This window comes from Phacochoerus africanus, chromosome 15 (assembly GCF_016906955.1).
Source record: "Phacochoerus africanus isolate WHEZ1 chromosome 15, ROS_Pafr_v1, whole genome shotgun sequence".
NCBI lineage: Eukaryota > Metazoa > Chordata > Mammalia > Artiodactyla > Suidae > Phacochoerus > Phacochoerus africanus.
The window spans coordinates 14,805,803-14,822,977 of NC_062558.1; the positions used below are offsets into that span (position 1 = coordinate 14,805,803).

At 51.5% G+C, this 17,175-nt stretch overlaps 1 long non-coding RNA gene across 1 annotated transcript in view; it reads right to left on the bottom strand.

Moving 5' to 3' along the window:
* The window catches only part of LOC125115601 (uncharacterized), a 65,764-nt gene that overhangs the window by 37,186 nt on the left and 11,403 nt on the right, over window positions 1–17,175 (bottom strand). The window lies entirely within an intron of this gene.

Consider the following 17,175-nt stretch of genomic DNA (forward strand, 5'->3'; position numbering starts at 1 on the left):
ATAAGATGTTGGGACAATGGGATACATCACCGCTGATGAGCCAACACTGACATATTATTAACTGAAGTCATAGATTACATTAGGACCCTTCTGCATTGTATTCTATGGGTTTGCACATGCATAATAACAGGTTTTCCCCCTAACACCAGCACGCAGAATAAGTTGAGGTGCCATCCCCTCGTTCCACCTATTTGTCTCTCCCTTCCTCCCCACAAAACCGTGGCCACAATTTGCCTCTAATCCTGTGACAACCAAAGAGCTGGAAATACTCCCACCAATGCACAGAGGAAGAAACTGCTTCACAGAGAGCTTGCGGGGTCCCAAGGTCACAGGGCTCATCAGTAGTGGGAAGGGGATGTGGCCCCAAGCAGAGCTGGGGGATTGTGGCAGCAGAGTGGGCGGTGGAGGGGGCGGGGGGGGGGGAATGCTGGGCTGGGAAGGGCTAATTCTGCAGGGCACAGAAGTGACCCGGCAGAGAAGGACACAGGTGTGCATAGTATTGCTGTTTCCAGGGCGTGTCCCCATGCTGGCTTCCCCAGCCCTGGGAAGGTGGGAGGGAGGAAGGGAGGGAAGGAGGAAGGGTCGTCATTATTATAGCTCTGCTCTTTCCCCAAATGAGGAGGCGGGCAGGGACTTCCACACCCAGGCCTGTCCAGAGGCTCTTAGTTCTCCCTCCAGATACTGCTGCCAGACCCTGGATCTGAACCCCCTCTTTGCCCCCAGCCTCTTATTCATGAGTATGGAGGAGTTTTCTCCCAGCCACCTGTGCAGGTGAGAGTATTGCAAAGGGGCCCTGGCCTCAGACGGTGGAGACTGTGACCGCTGCCACCACCTGGCGCTCTGGTGAGGTATGCGCCCCAGCCTCACAACCGTTGTGGATTTTGTTTCCCTGTCACCCTCTCTCCCCAGCGCTGGGGCACACTTGCTGTGTTTACTGTAAAATGAGCAACAGCAAGACCTTTGGGGTCAGATAGACCTGGCTCAAATTCAAGCACTTCCTCTTCTAGCTGTGTGACCTCAGATACTTTGCTTGACTTCTCTGTGCCTCAGGTTCTTTTTTTTTTTCATCTGTAAAATGGGCACACTTACAACTCCTAGGTTATAGGCTTGTTTCGAGGTTCAGGAGAAACAGTACATGTGTGGCATTTACCCCAGTTCCGGTCTTATGGACAATGCTCAGAGATGTTAGCTTATGAAACATTATGATTACAATAGCCTCCAAAGAAAGTCTCCAAAGACCCTGATCCACAACCTCCATCACCCTTAACTGGGTTTCCCCTGTCCTCTCTGTCTCAGGCCAGGGGACTGGGGGTGTAGGTTTCCAACTGTGCCCCTGGACGTTTTATTCTCTATTGGTTGCTAGGATTTTTTTGGTCTGCTTTCATCCTGCTTCCACCCTCGGGGCAGAACTGAAAATAGAGCACTCGGGTTTGAAGTCAAGAACCTGGGTTTATGCGGCCCTTTGCATCTACGTGACCTTGGGTTAGTAACTCAAGTCCTCTGAACCTCCATTTTCTCATCTACAAACAGGGGAGAACAATGACTCCCTTGCAGGACTGTTTGGATTTAAAGAGACTTTTAGGAGTTCCCATCGTGGCTCAGTGGTTTAATGAACCCAACTAGGATCCATGAGGATGTGGGTTCAGTCCCTGGCCTTGCTCAGTGGGTTAAGGACCTGGCACTGCTGTGAGCTGTGATGTAGGCTGGTGGCTACAGCTCCCATTCAAGCCTTAGCCTGGAAACCTCCATATGCCGCAGGTACAGCCCTAAGAAGCAAAAGTAAAAAATAAAGAGACTTTTAGTATATTGAGCTGCAGTAACAAACACCACAATCTGGGGGGGCTTCAACAACAGAGATTTATTTTCTCACAGCTCTGGAGGCTAGAAGTCCAAGACCAAGGTGTCAGCAGTGTTGTTGCTCTTGAGGCTTCTCTCCTTGGCTTACAGACAACTGTCTTCTCCCTGTGTTCTCATCCTCAAATGGCCTTCCCTCTGTGTGTATGTCCTAATCTCCTCTTTTTACAAGGACAGCAGTCACGTTGGATCAGGGTCCAGTCCAATAACCTCATTTAATTTAATTACCTCTTTAAAAGGCCCATCTCTAAATACAGTCACATCCTGAGGTTCTGGGAGTAGGAGTTCAACACAGGAATGGGGGGGCAGGGATTCAGCCCATAGCAAATAGTAACACACAGATGTACGGACTGTGTCTTCTTTTGTATTTCTCACTACACCTGCTCAGAGCTGGACACACAGAGGTATCAGTATATTCTTATAACTGACTAGTTTCCAAGATGAAGACTATTTGGTGGGAATCAACTTCCCATCTAGGAATAAGGAAGCTCCAAAGCAAAGCTGGAAAAACTAGTGGACCAGCTCTCAGCAAAGTCACTCTGGAAAATCCAGATTTATACAAAGGATAAAACTGTCTTCAATGATTAATTTTATAAAAGGGTCCACCACAGCTTCCTTTGGGTTCTTTAAAAGTAATACTCAAGTTTCCCCAGGCTTTATGCTGTCTGGGTTTTTTAAATTGTGGTAAAATACACATAGCATAAGACTGGCCATCTCGGGCCCTTCAGTGTGCTATTGAGTAGTGTCAAGTATATTTATATTGTTGTACAACCATCACCACCATCCATTTTCAGACGTTTTCATCTTCCCAAACTGAAAGTCTGCTCCATTAAACACTAACTCCCTGTTCTCCCCTCCCCCATGCCAGCCCTGGCCAACCATTCTACTTTCCGCCTCTCTGGATGTGACTACTTTAGGAGCCTCATACAAGTGGAATCATACAGTCCTTATTCTTTTGCAAATGGCTTCTTTCTTTCAGCATAATGTCTTCAAGGTTCATCCATATGCAGGGTGTATCAGAATTCCCTTCTTTTTAACACAGAACACTGTTCCCTTGTACATTGTATATATTGCATTTTATCTATCCACTCGTGTATAGTTTGACGAAGGCTGTTTCTACCTTTTGAGTATTGTAATGCTGCAGTGAATACTGCTGTACTAATATCTCTTTGAGACCCGTTGCTGGATCACCTAGTAGTTCTATTTTGGAGCCACCTGTTTTCTGTGGTAGCTGCACTATTCTACATTCTCAGCAGCAGCACTCAAGGGTTCTGGTTTCTCCACAGCCTCACCAGCACTTGATCTCTTCTGGGTTTTTTTGTTTGTTTGTTTTTTGTCTTTTTGTCTTTTCTAGGACTGTACCTGAGGCACATGGGGGTTCCCAGGCTAGGGGTCTAATCGGAGCTGTAGCTGCCGGCCTAGGCCACAGCCACAGCAACATGGGATCCGAGCCGCGTCTGTGACCTACACCACAGCTCACAGCAATGCCGGATCCTTAACTCACTGAGCAGGGCCAGGGATTGAACTCAAAACCTCATGGTCAGATTCGTTAACCACTGCACCACGACGAGAACTCCTGACCTCTTCTGTTTTTTGATAATAGCCATTCTATGGTGTCATTTCAAAAGTAATAACCCAAGTTTCTTTGGCTCTGGGCCCCTCAGCACCTGGGTCCTCTTTAATGTCTGAGTTTTCCAGTTTGTCCCCATATGTGCTCAGGAGAAGCCTCTTCAGGCCAGTGCCTCAGAAGTCCTGAGGCTTCCTACTGGGCCTGGGGGTGGGGGCTTCATGGGCCTGGCTGAAGGGTCCCAGCTGGGTGGAGGAGGACTCTATTCTGGGGGAAGAGCCTTTCTGCCCCCAAGCCCCCAATTCCTGCACCCCAAGTCTGTCTGGTGCTGCTTCAGGGTTAACTCCCCCAAGGCGCCCACCAGACATCCCAGGCAGGTCTGCATCTGGTGGGCTTATGCTCAGACCTCTGCCCTAAAGTGTTCACAGGGATAAAACATGTCCAGTTCTGAGCATCCAGCTGCAGGGGGGTGCGAACCGAGGGCGGTGGCCCCTGTGACCCACTGGCAGAGCAGAGGAAACAGACAACCGGGTCTCTGACGTCAGCTTGTCAGCACATCCCATGGCCACACTGAGCTTGTAGAGTCTTCTGGATGAGAGGAAAAGCTGACCTTGGACTTCCCATTATGGATCAGCTGGTTAAGGACCCAACGTTGTCTCTGTGAGGTTGCAGGTTCGATTCCTGGCCTCGCTCAGTGGGTTAAGGATCTGGTGTTGCCATGAGCTATTGTGTAGGTAGCAGATGGGGCTCAGATCCTGTGTTGCTGTGGCTGTGGTGTAGGCCTTCAGCTGCAGCTCCGATTCTACCCTCAGCCCAGGAACTTCCATGTGCCGTCGATGTGACTATAAAAGAAAAAAAAGAAAAAGAAAAAGAAATAGCCAAACTTGGCACCATGGTCTAGAATCTTAGCTAAAGAGAGCCTTCATGATCCATCAGCATTTACTGGGTGTAGAGAAAGAGGTTGATTCTATGATCCATTTTACAGATGAAGAAACTGGGGCACAGAGAGGGTAAGTAACCAGTCCAGGGCCACACAGCTGTAAATGGTGGAATGAGGAATCTCAACTATGCTTCCAAAAAGAATCTGCTCTAGATGTTTCAAACCATGCTCCTCAGAGCCCTGGGCATCTATGCTGGGCTGTCAGGAGTAGGGGGCTTACAGTGGGAGAGGGTGAGAGGGGAAGGCCCACCCACCCACTTGAAGCACAGCAGCCCACTTGCCTCCAGTTCACGTGTTCAGTTGCCTCTCAGGCATTATTTAAACCGAGAGAGGCTTTAAAATTGTTTTGGAAAGCAGTCATCCAATCCAAAGCTCCCTCCACCCTCGCCCTCTCACAAATGGAAACGGGGGTTCAGATAAGAACCCAGAGCTGCACAGAGCCCCCATATCAGGGCCCTGCCCTCCAGACCTGGTGCTTCGTCTGCCCACTCCAACTCACCTGCTTTCCTGGTGGGTTGTTATTAGTTTACTCCAGGTTTTTCTGAAAACGGAAATCCTTCTATTTGTGAACTCTCCCCATCTGATGAGTTGGTTCCCTGGAAACCTTGTTTCTGAACCAGAATGGCTTTCATTTCACGGAACAGAGTCTACTGCCTTTGAAACAGTTACTTATGAGAATGGGGCTCCCAAGCGCACAGCACTCAACAGTTTACAAAGGAGTTTCCCTTGCTCCGCGTGGCCTCACACAACCTCTCAAGTATACAGCCACCTTCCTTCCTCCTCCTCCTGGACGAGGGGAGGCAACAGCGGGGCCGAGCCTGACACTTGCCATGGCATCACTGGACCTAGGCTGCTGGCTCCACGCCCAGCACTTGAGGGGCCCAGCAAGCAGCCCTGAGATTAAAGTGGGGAGCGGGGCGGATACCACCCACTCGAGGCTGCTGACTGGCCGTGCGGGGCCACCCTCTTAATAAGGTTAAGCAAACGGCTCAGAGAGGATGACAGGAGGCTTCGGAGCCCCTGCTGGGGGAGAAGCAAGGAAGAGAAACATCTGGTGCTGATGCGGCTGCTGTGCTGGACGGAGTCTCATCCTTGAGACAGTTAACTGTGGTCCCAGGGAGGGGAGGTGGCCAGAGCCCCTGCGAGGGAGGTCAGGACTCTGTTGATGACTCATGGGTAACAACTCAGCCTGACAGCAGCCAACTCCCTAAAAATAGCCCTTGGGGAGTGTCTAGAAAGTACCAGGGGGAACTAAAGTCTGTGGGCAGAATGGTGGGCACACAAAAAGGTCTGACTAGCACCTGCAGGGACTTGATGACATCTCAGGTCCTCACTTGGCCCTGATCCTGCCATGAGGAAGATGAGAACCTGTTCCCAAAGTGGCCTTAACTACAGCCTGTTGAGGGAATATGCAGCAGTGTGCCAGGTGTGCCGCCCACCCCTGACACCTGCCAGCGCCTTGCTTCAGGTACACAACTGTGTTTAGCTGGCCCAACAACCCACAGAAGTAGATTCTGGTACGAGTCGCCTTTGCAGATGAGAGGTGAGGCCACCCGTCAAGCTCAGGCATCTGGGATGCAACCCAGGTGGCCCTCTGGGCAGAGCCTTCTCCAGCGGGAGTCTCCTGGGAGCACGAGAGAGGTGATGCTTTGCTGGGGGCATGGCCGGAGCTGCCCCAGGCCTCCTGGCCAGCTGGGCCCAGATCCCTGTGGCCTCTCTCCTGGGCCACCTTCTGATCCTGTTGCAGAAGGATGGGTTTTGGAGGAACCAGGTGGTGATTATGTTCTCCCTCGGCCCTCCTTCTTACTGGCTGTGGAATCCCTGGCAAATTATTTAACTTCTCTGAGCCTCAGTTTCATCATCTTTAGAAAGGATATAAGTGTACCACCTCAAAGGGAAGCCAAGGATGAGCTGGAAGGATGTGCATAAAACTTAGGAAACAGGGTCATGTATGCAGTAGGAGGTTAGTACATGCACGAGCTCCCCCACACACCATGGGGTGGGGGGTGTAGGCCGGACAGCATCTCCCTGAGGTCCCCTGGGAGTAAGTGTGGGAGCCTGGCCTACCCAACCCCCACCCATCTGCCCCCGTTTCCAATCAGCTTGGGCCCTGGACCACCAGGCCCCTGCGGGCAGCAGAGGCTGACAGGGCTGATGGGAGCCAGTCCCAAGGGGTCTGAAGGCAGATTACCAAGGACGGATGAGGTGAAGGGGACATGCCTGTGAGCTGACAGCATCACTTGCGATGAAGGGAGGGCAGGAGGGCGGGGGTCCCTAATCTCAGCTTGATGTCTTCTGCAAGGACAAGGTTACCATCTGGGGGCGCCTCTGCTGGAGGCTTTCCTTTTGTGCCAAGGTCACTCCATGACTCCTGTTAAAATTAGCCTCCTGCTCATCGCTCTGGACTGAATGGCCTTTCCTGTGAACCATGAGGACCTGGCCATGCAAGGACGGGCTGGGCTGTATGCCCTCCCGGAGCAAACAGAATATGTGTCCTCCATCCTGGAGGCTGGACAAGGGGGGTGGGGGGTGCTGTGCATGCGAGGGTGTCATGTGTGTGCCTGGGGGGGGCATGCCTGCATGCAAAACCAACCAGACCAGGGCACCCGCAGAAGAGACTTAATCACAGAATTGTGCAAGCTTTTTGGCATCATCTCTGGCTCGTGTTGTTTCTTCCTTCCTTCCTTTTTTTTACTTTCTAGGGCCGCACCTGCAGCATATGGAAGTTTCCAGGCCAGGAATCAAATCAGAGCTGCAGCTGCCTGCGTACACCACAGCCACAGCAATGCCAGATCCTTAACCCACTGATAGAAGCCAGGGAGCAAACCTGCATCCTCATGGATACTAGTCAGGTTCATTTCCACTGAGCCACAATGGAAACATGCTATGTTGTGTTTTTCTTGCTCATTTATAGCCCCTAGCATTAAACAGGAGGCCCACTGCATCCCACGTGCCACACCAGAGACTAAGAAAAATATGCAGTGTCCCCTGAATCCCAGGTGATCCACAGATATTTATTGAGTGAGTGAGCAAATGATACAGCAAAACAAGGAAAGGTTTGGCCAGACTGTCCCTTCTGTTTCAGCTGGGCAGTGTCTTTTTTTTTTTTTTTTGTCTTTTTGCCATTTCCTAGGCCACTCCGGCGGCATATGGAGGTTCCCAGGCTAGGGGTCGAATCGGAGCTGTAGCCACCAGCCTACGCCAGAGCCACAGCAACGCGGGATCTGAGCCACATCTGCGACCTACACCACAGCTCATGGCAATGCCAGATCCTTAACCCACTGAGTGAGGCCAGGGATCGAACCCGCAACCTCATGGTTCCTAGTCGGATTCGTTAACCACTGCGCCACGATGGGAACTCCTGGGCAGTGTCTTTTCCACACCATGTCCCCAGCCCCTGGCACAGAGTTGGGGACATAGAAAGTGCTCAAGTGGATATTTGTCCAATACATGAATGAATGGGGACAAGTCACTATTTTGCTCTTTGCCCACATCCCACAGATAGTAATATATTGAAGTCAAAACAACATGGCCAATCAGGGCCTAGGCAAGGATGGTTTGAGCCACTCCAGAAATGGGTTGAGACTGGGAAGGAAAGAGCCAGTGGTCGTGGCTCTGGGGGCTGAGTCCTGCTCAGCCTAGTGGCCTTCAGCCAACCCCTGGAGTCTGAGTCCTCCCTTGCCAAGTGCACCCACTCTGCAGGACGGTCAGTGCCTCTCTAGTCCTCTGCAGAAAACCTGGCACATGACAGGCACTCAGTAAAAGGGTACCTGTTACTATTTGTACCAGATTTCTGCAGGATAATATGTGGGCTAAACATCTAGAAGTAAAAGAAGGGATCACTCCTGAGGACATGAGCATCTCAGGAAGGACATGGGAACAAGTTAAAAGTGTCAGATGGGGAAAAAATATTCACGGTACCTATATGACAAAGGACGACTGCAAAGAAAACTTAAGGAGTCCTCCCTGGTTCTAAATAACCCAAATGACTGGCATGGACACTGCACAGAAAGAGAGCTACAAAGAGCAAGTAACATAGGGAAGGGAGCCCAACCACAGCAGTAAGTGGAAAAGTGCAAATTAAATAGTAATACAATACCTGATTGCAAAATGGCAATACCACCAATAGCCAACAGCATTGGATGATGTGGGAAAATGTTTACCCTCATCTAGTGATGACAGGAGTGTCATTTCATAATGCCTTTGGGGGAGCATTTTTGGCAGCACCACTCAAAGTTAGGGAGGCACATACGCAGTGGTGGAGCAACTGGATTTCTAGAAAACCATTACACGCTAAGATGCGCCCTCGTTCTCAAAGATGTGCCAATGATACCCTTCACGGCCACATGCTGTCATAGCTAAAGCAAACGCGGAAAACAGCTTGAAGGTACAACGATGGGGAAGATGGGAAGATGTGAGCAGATGCAGGTACGTGCATTCTGTGGACTAGCCTTGTCATTAAAATGAATACAATACACAAACACGGTCAAGACACGTCAAGTCGATTGGGATGGGGAAGGTGCAGAAAAAGACACATGGCGTGATTTTACACACACACACACACACACACACACACAATTTCGTGTTTATCACACACCCCCTCATGTGTTTGTAAATGTGCGGCAAAGGGACCAGAATGACCCTCACAGATGAGAGCCCAGCAGGGCTGGGGTGGGGGCGGGGCTCAGGGAACAGGCAGCTGAGGGAGGGGCTCACCGGTTACTGTCTCCTGCTTGCCAGTATCTTTCAGAATGAGAATGCATTAATGCATTTGGAGGACAAAAAAGCCAGGCATCGTCAGTGATGGATTGTGCGATGCAATTGTGCCTGGTGGCAGAGAAGGGATGACGTGACCCCAGGGTGGGGTCCCGCCCTGGGGCTCTAAGCGACCTCCTAACACTGGGCCCCATTTACCGCCCCCCCCCCCAGTCCAGCCCATTTCCTCTCCAGATAGCGCCCCCCACCCCAGCAGGTTATCAGCAGCCTCCTCTAGGGGAGGCCGGCCCTACACTACACCTTTAATGTGCCGTCACCAGGCTTATCGGCCCTGCACAGAGGGAGGCCAGTGGGAGGTCCAGGGACCAGATCTGGGCTGGTTGATGGTGACCGAGCCCCTCTCCTGGGCCCAGGCCAGCATCCTAATGGGGTGGGGGTGGGAACTTACCTCCTCCCTCCACAACATCCCCGTGACAGTCTTCAGGCCTCAGGCCATCCTCTTCCTATAAGAACAGTAATGGCACCCAGCACAGATGGCTCACCTACCATGAGTCTGCCACTGTGCAAGGTGATGGGCTTGCCTTCTTGCTACTTAATCTTTATACCATCCTAACATCCAACCCATCCTTACCACGAGGAAATACTCAGAGATGTTAAGCGAACAAGGTCGCCAGCAAGTATGTGGCAGAACCAGGATCTGGACACAGGCCACTGAATGGACATCTTCCCAGAAAGCAGGGGTTCCTGGTGGACCCTGTAAGCTCTAGCCCTGAGTCTCCCCCAGGGGGGCCTGGAACCCCAGCAGTGGCTCATTCTGCCCCTTTATCCTCGGCAGTGAGTGAGGGGCCCTCTCTCCATTTCCCAGGATGATTAAAAGTGCTGGGGACCCCTCCCCCAGGGTCCAGGGGAAAAATCAAAGAGCAGTGGGGTGTCATGGGGACAGGTGGGCTCTGGGGGAAGTAGGGGGTCACAAAGGGCTGGGTGTGTTGTAGGGGTGGTAGTACCCTGGGGTGAGTAAATCACAGAAGGAGGGGAGTCTGTTGGGGCAGGTGTGTCGTGGTGTGAGGATGCTGTAAGTGGTGGGCTTTGGGGAGGCTGGGGGAGGGGGAGGGGGTCTAGGATCTGAGGACAGTGGAGGGTGGCCGTCTCCTGAACCCAGAGCCCCCGCCAGCAGGATGGAACATGTTTGTAAGGCTTCTGGCAAAACAACACCAGGCAGGCTGGTGGAAGAGGTGGAGTAGGTAGAGGTGGGTAGAGAAAGGCTGAAGTGGACACGGTGGCAGCTGGCATGGCCTGGGGCACCTGCAAGGCTCCCTCCATGGTGGAGTTGGGGTGGGAGTGGCTGATGCCCAAGTGGGGGACTCTTTCTGAGCTGAACATGGATCTTGGTGACTCGGATTCACCCAGCACACACTGCACAAGCCCTGACTGGGTGCTTGGAGCTCAGTACTTCTCAGGTTTCCTTTTGTCTGATGGTAAAAACCCTGCACAGATGAGGAAACTGAGGCCCAAGGAAGGTAGATGAATTGCTCAAACTCACATGGCTGTAGACTTCCAGCTCAGTGCCCTTTGACTATTCCTCAGCTGGTGACGTTGGCAGGTCTGAGACCCAGCTGCTAGCATCAAAAATGGCTCTGGATAAACTGTGCTGAGAACAGGCAGATGGATGAGAAAGGACTCTGAGTAAAGCAGGGTTATCGGAGTTACAGTCTAGGTCTTTTGAGAAAATTCTCTCGGGTCTCTCTCAAGTATTAGAGGGTCCATATAAAACTGTCATTTTTGTTGGACAAAAATAATTGAAATTAGCAATTTCATATGGCTCAACCTAACAGCACTTGGAAAAAATCTTTTTAAAAATGTCTACAGACAAGGGTTGGAGGAAATGACCTCTCTCTGGCTCGAGGATTCCAAGATTTGTCCCTTGAGTTTCATTGCAGCTGTGATCAACCTTACTGGGGAAAGGCTGGGACCCCATAGAAATTTTACCCGCTACTTCCGCCACCCACCCAGGGGAGGTGACAAACACATGGTCTTGGATAAGTCCCTTCCCTTCCCTGTGGCTGGGTGAGCCCTAAGTTAACAAGCCGTGTTTTGAAGGTGGTGTCCCCTGGGGTGGGCCTGGGGTGGGGCCAGTGGTGGGCCATCTACCCACTGACACTGAGACCCTCCCCCTCCTCCCTCCCTCATCTCTCCAGTTTCTTATGTCCCACAAGGATTGCTGACCACAGACAGTGATGCAAGGCTTGGTGGGAATTCAAGTAGGCTTTGGTCCAGAGACGTAGAGTGAGGCGGGAGGGTAGGGAGGAGCAGGGGTGGGTCTCAAGAACAATCCCAGTGTTGTCACTTTTGGATGCGGAGTGCCCCAGGGTGAGGCATTTACCCCCTCTCTGCTGCCGCGGTTTCCTCGGGCACAGAGTCTGGGTAACACCCATGCCTACCTCCAGGGCCGTGGTGAGGGTCAGTGAGGCAGTGCCTGCAACATGCTCAGGAGATGCTAGCCAGTGTTGCATTACTGTCCAGGCAAACAGCGAGCACTCACTAAACACCGTGTGGACTGGTCCAAGGGCCCCGGGGAGCCTCCCTCTTTGCTCCACCCCCACCCTTGTCCTGGCTGCATCGTTGGTGGTCCTGGGCCCACCACAGCACTAAGTCCCTGCGATAACTCTGGGGTCACGGGGGTCAGCCTGGGGCCAGCAGCTGCTCAGGCATCCGGATCTCTCCTTGCTCCCTGCTGATGGGGGCCTGTGTTGGAGGCTCAGGGCTCTCGGAGGCGATGGTGTAAACACCGAGATGGACATGACAGCATCCGCGTCAAATCTGGATGAGCCAGGAAGCATCTCGCCCTCTGCCAGGAGCCACAGGCCTGGGGGGAGGGGGTCCTGGCTGAGAAGACAGATCCCAGCATAGGAGGACCTGAGCCAAGGACCCAGTGGCCACTGGTGTGCCCAAGGTACCTTGTGCAGATGGTGGGTTAAGGGATGTCCTGGGAGGCCCCCTTCCTTGAAACACTGCCCCTCTGACTTACCTACTCCCGGCATCCCCCCATATACATCTTTGGATTCCATGGCACCAGTGTGAACCTCAGTCCCCTCTTCTGCCAGTGCAGAATAATGCCTCCTCTTCCTTGGCCTGGAATGTTCGTGAGCATGGGATCGTGTGGTGCCCAGTGCAGCATCCAGGCGCAGAGAAGCCCCCCCCGTGCTGGTCAGCACCTTCCTGCTCTGTGCTCTGCCCTCTCCAAAAGTCCTTTCCTAGGATGCTGAGGACCCTGGGATGTGCCACAGAGGCAGTCTGGTCTGTGACATCTGTCAGGGACGGAACGTGGAGATAGAATCATATAACTATGAAGCTGAAAGGCCCCCACAGAGCTGAGCTAGCCCAGTCACATTTCTCTCCTTTATAAGGGCCCTGGGGCTATGGTCGGCTGGCTCAGGTGGGGCCTCCACTCATGAAGCGTGTGGGCTTAGAGAAGGCTCTTGGCCTCTCGGACTCCATCATCTGGGTCCTCATGCGGGGGTGACAGCATCTGCTTCACTGACCCCCACCCAAAATGAGGTGAGGTATGAGACACAGCCTCACGAGTTATTCACACCCTTTTCAAGTAGCTAAGAGTTTCCCCGACTTAGCCAGGGTATAACCACCCTGCCTGACCGCCAAGCCTCCCCACTTCCCACAGAGGCGCCAGTCCTAGCTCTGGGCTGAGCAGCCCAGGGCTGAAGCTGGGCTCTGGCAATGGTGAGTCGTAATCCAATACTAACAGCTGGCATCTGGGGGCGCTCTCTGTGTGCTGGGCCCTCCACACACTTGGCTTGTTCATCATCCCCCCCCCAACCCCAAGGTAGAGACGCCCTACATCCTTCTTCAGTCTTCCTGTGGGCAGCACTGCTGGACACATGGAACACGTGTTCAGGCTCAGACCCTGCCTGGAGGGGGAGATGGCCAAATTATAGCTGTGACCACCAAAAAAATGGCAGCTACCATCTACTAAGGGCTTCCTATGGCCAAGGGCTCACCACACCCTCGGAGGCTAATCCTCTTACTTCATTCTGCCCTCATGAAGTGGATCCTATTCTTATTCTCCTTTTATAGATGAGAAAACTGAGGACTATTTGGGCAGTCAGCTGAGATCGGACCACAACTGGGTTCCTTCTGACACCAAAATTCTTGCCCTTCTTCCTACCGTTCTTTCCAAACACTCTGCCCATTAGTCTCATGTGTTAAGCTCCTACTCCACGCACACCTTCCACCTTCTTGGAACTCTAAAAATTGGAGCTACTCCTTCTGGTCCCTGTGCAATACTGCCCTGTTTTCTCTGTGTGAGACTTTCGTCACCAACGGTAACATGGGTGGGGCTGCTTTGGTTTCCTTCTGAACAATCCTGTCAGCTTCTGAGCTCAAGTATCAGCCGGGTCCCCAGTGACTCAGGACAGAGTCACAATGGCTACAAAAAGGTCAGCTTACAGCTCTGGATGAGCATCTTTCCCCCAAGGATGATGCCTCCTTGGCTCCTGGCCTCTCCTTCCTCTTCCCACTCGAAATCCATGACACCAAAGGGGAAATCAATGTTGACAGCATCCCCCTGCTCCACCCACTTACCAATCCTGTAATTAATCATTGATTGATAAATTAATACATGAAAGAGAGGAAGGAGAGGGAGGAAGGAAGGGTAAGATTCTGATCCATGAGGTCTGATCCATATTGACCAGGAGAAATAGCCACAAGGTGTTTGGACATTTGCAAAGCACTTGAACGCAAGACCTCTATGAGAGCAGTCCTTTGTTCCCTGCTGGATCCCTGGCCTAGAACAGGCCTTAGCGTATAGAAGGTGCTCAGCTTTAAAAAAAAAAAAAAAGTGCTCAGCATCTTTCGTTATTGCCATCCTTTATGTTTGTCCTGGGTCCTTCTGGCTCCTCCTCTCTCCCTGTCACCCCATCTGGCTTCCAGTGTCCTCAAACCACCTTGTCCTTGCCTCCACCTCCAACTTCTCCTGCACCTGAGCCAGCAGCCCAGCCCATTGTCCCAGCCTCTACTTGCTTCAGAGGGTCGGAGAATCAGGGAATAACTGGCCAGCGAGTGATCAATGCATTGACATCTTCACATACTTAAAACACCTTGATGTTGATCACCTATCCTTGGTCAGGACCAATCATAAGAATCTGTTTAGGAGTTCCCGCTGTGGCTTAAGAACCTGACTAGTATCCATGAGGACGGGGGTTCAGTTCCTGGCCTCACTCAGTGGGTTAAGGATTCAGTGTTGCCACAGGCTGCGAGGTAAGTCGCAGACACAGCTCAGATCCCGCGTTGCTGTGGCTGTGGTATAAGCCGGCAGCTGTAGCTCTGATTTGACCGCTAGCCTGGGGACTTCCATATGCCATTAAGTGCAGCCCTAAAAAGAAAAAAAAAAAAAAAAGAATCTGTTTAAAGATTTAACACTTCCTCAACTTTCTTTTACTCTGCCCACGTCTTGAAGTAAATAAGCAGCAAAGAAGAGGTGGCAAGACATGCCAGGATGGGAAACGAGGGGTCTGGAAAATCCACATATAACAATCCAGACTGTGTTTCCAGCACCCACCCCAACCACGCTAGTGGTGCGTGGACTGCAGGGTGTGAGAATTCCGGATCCAGTGAGACCCCAAGATTCCATTTCATCAACTGTCTGTCTACATCCAGGGTGGTCTCTAAGTGAGTCTCACACCTGCCCCTCAGCTCGTGTCCTTCATCCTGTGAATCTGGCCTCACTCACCTTGAGAGGAGGTGCAGAGCCCCAAGGTCATGTCTTATTTCTTCCTTAGATCGAACTTGCAAGATCCACCTCAGATGAGTTCAGGATCTTCCCTGGAGTCTCTAGCCTTCTGTTTCCTGCCTCTCAGATCCACTGGAATGTTACAGTCACAAAACACTCATGGAGTCGGCCACTTTAGATGTGTGACATCCTAACTTGCCTGGTGTGATTCAGGATTGCCTCCTCCTCCCGCCTCTCCCCCCGGAAATGGCACATGCCTACACTGGTAAAACGGAACTGAAGCTGGCTGTACATCCAAGTTCATAGCAGCATTATGCACAACTGCCAGAAGGTGGAAATAACCCAGATGTCCATCAGCGGATGAATGGATAAATACAATGTGGCATATACATACAATGGGATATTTTTCAGCTTTAAAAAGACACAGGCTGCAGTATGGATGAAGCTTGAGGACTTTAAGTGAAATAAGCCAGTCATAAAAGGACAGATGCTGTATGATTCTGTGAGAGTAATCAAAGGCATAGAGACAGAAAATACAATGATGGTTCCCAGGGGCTGGGGGAGGGGGATGCAGAGTCAGTGTTTAATGGGCACAGAGTCTCAGTTTGGGAAGATGAAAGGTTCTGGAGATGGACGGTGGCGATGGTTACACAACAGTGTGGATGTACTTAATGCCACTGAGCCACACACTTAACAATGGTTAAGGTGGCAATAGTTATGTGTATTTTGCCACAATAGAAGAATGAAAAGAAATATAAAGTTGGCACCTAAGGGGAGTTCCCTTTGTGGCTCAGCCATTAATGAACCCGACTAGGATCCATGAGGATTCGGGTTCGATCCCTGGCCTCGCTCAGTGGGTTAAGAATCCAGCCTTGCCGTGAGCTGTGGTGTAGGTCACAGACGCGGCTCAGATCTGGCTACGCTGTGGCTATAGTGTAAGCTGGCAGCTGTAGCTCTGATTTGACCCTAGCCTGGGAACCTCCATATGCCATGGGTGCAGCCCTAAAAAGAAAAAGAAAAAAAAAAACAAAAAACAGACAAACACAAAGTCGGCACCTAACTTGGCAAAGAGTAGACCTAAAAATTATTTGTTGATCAAGTTATCTTCGATTCGGAATTTGGGGTACCCTGCAGATATCTGGAGAGAGTCAGCCCCCTTGCTCACCGCTATGTCCTATGGGTCCTAAACCGTACCTGGCACATGGTAGGCACTCAGCAGCTAGTTGATGCATGCACGCATTGAGACAGCCATGGTGGGAAGCCTGCCTGCCCTTACTCTTGCCTCCCGCTCCACCCACCGTCTTCCCTCCTCCATCCTCGTCAGAGAACAGGCGTCAGCCAACGTGGTTCTGATGCCCCCTGCAGACAGGACCCCTGGAGGTCATTTGGTTCACACTCTTACCCCACCCCCAGGAATAAACGTTCCAGACACCCATGCCTAAGTTCTTAAAGGCTGTAAAGAAGAGGTCTCCCTAACCCCTGGGTCATGTATTTAATGCTCCGTGATTGATGGGACATTCTGCTGTCTTTTCTGCTCTGATATAAACCTCCCACACCCACCCACTCCATTCTTTTCCCCTGAGAGGAGTGAGGGAGCTCTGAGACAGGTGGGGACGCCTCGCAGGGCTAGGGAGGGAGCACAGGGATGAGACTGGGACTCAGCCCCCTCTGAGTCAGCTCAGATAAAGTGTTCTGAGGATTGATGGGGCCTTTCCCAGAGCTGGAGAGGGTTATAGGCCCTCAGGAAGTCCCTTTGGCAGGACACAGAATTCTTAGAGTCTGTGTGGGCCGCCATTCTGGGGTCCCTCTCTTGTGTTTCTTTTCTTTTTTCTTTTTTTGCTTTTTAGGGCCCTACCCACGGCACATGGAGGTTCCCTGGCTAGAGGTCATATCGGAGCTGTAGCTCCCAGCCACAGCCACAGCCAGAGCAATGCAGGATTTAAGCTGAGTTTCTTGGGTTTCTAAGAGGTGAGTGGTAGCCACTTGGTGACTGCAGAGTCCCACTGAAACCCAGGGAAGTAACTGTGCAGCAAAAGGGCACCGTGGGAAAATATGAAAAAATAATGTCGAAATTCACAAATTAGGCGGATGAATTCCATCTGGTAAGAAGAAAGAGGAGGGTCCCTGACTAAAGGGATAGCTGGATTGAAAATCTAAAGAAATGATGAAGAAAATATAAAGAATTTCTAGTATGGAATGCTGAAGTTTAATCGGGTTTCCACAGATCTCAAAGACTGAATAACTAGTATAAGGCATAGGTAAGTGTACTGGCTGCATGATTAATTACACACATAGGCTGGATATGTGTCACTGTGGCCACAGGGACTTATTTCCATGAGAATGATCACACTGCTG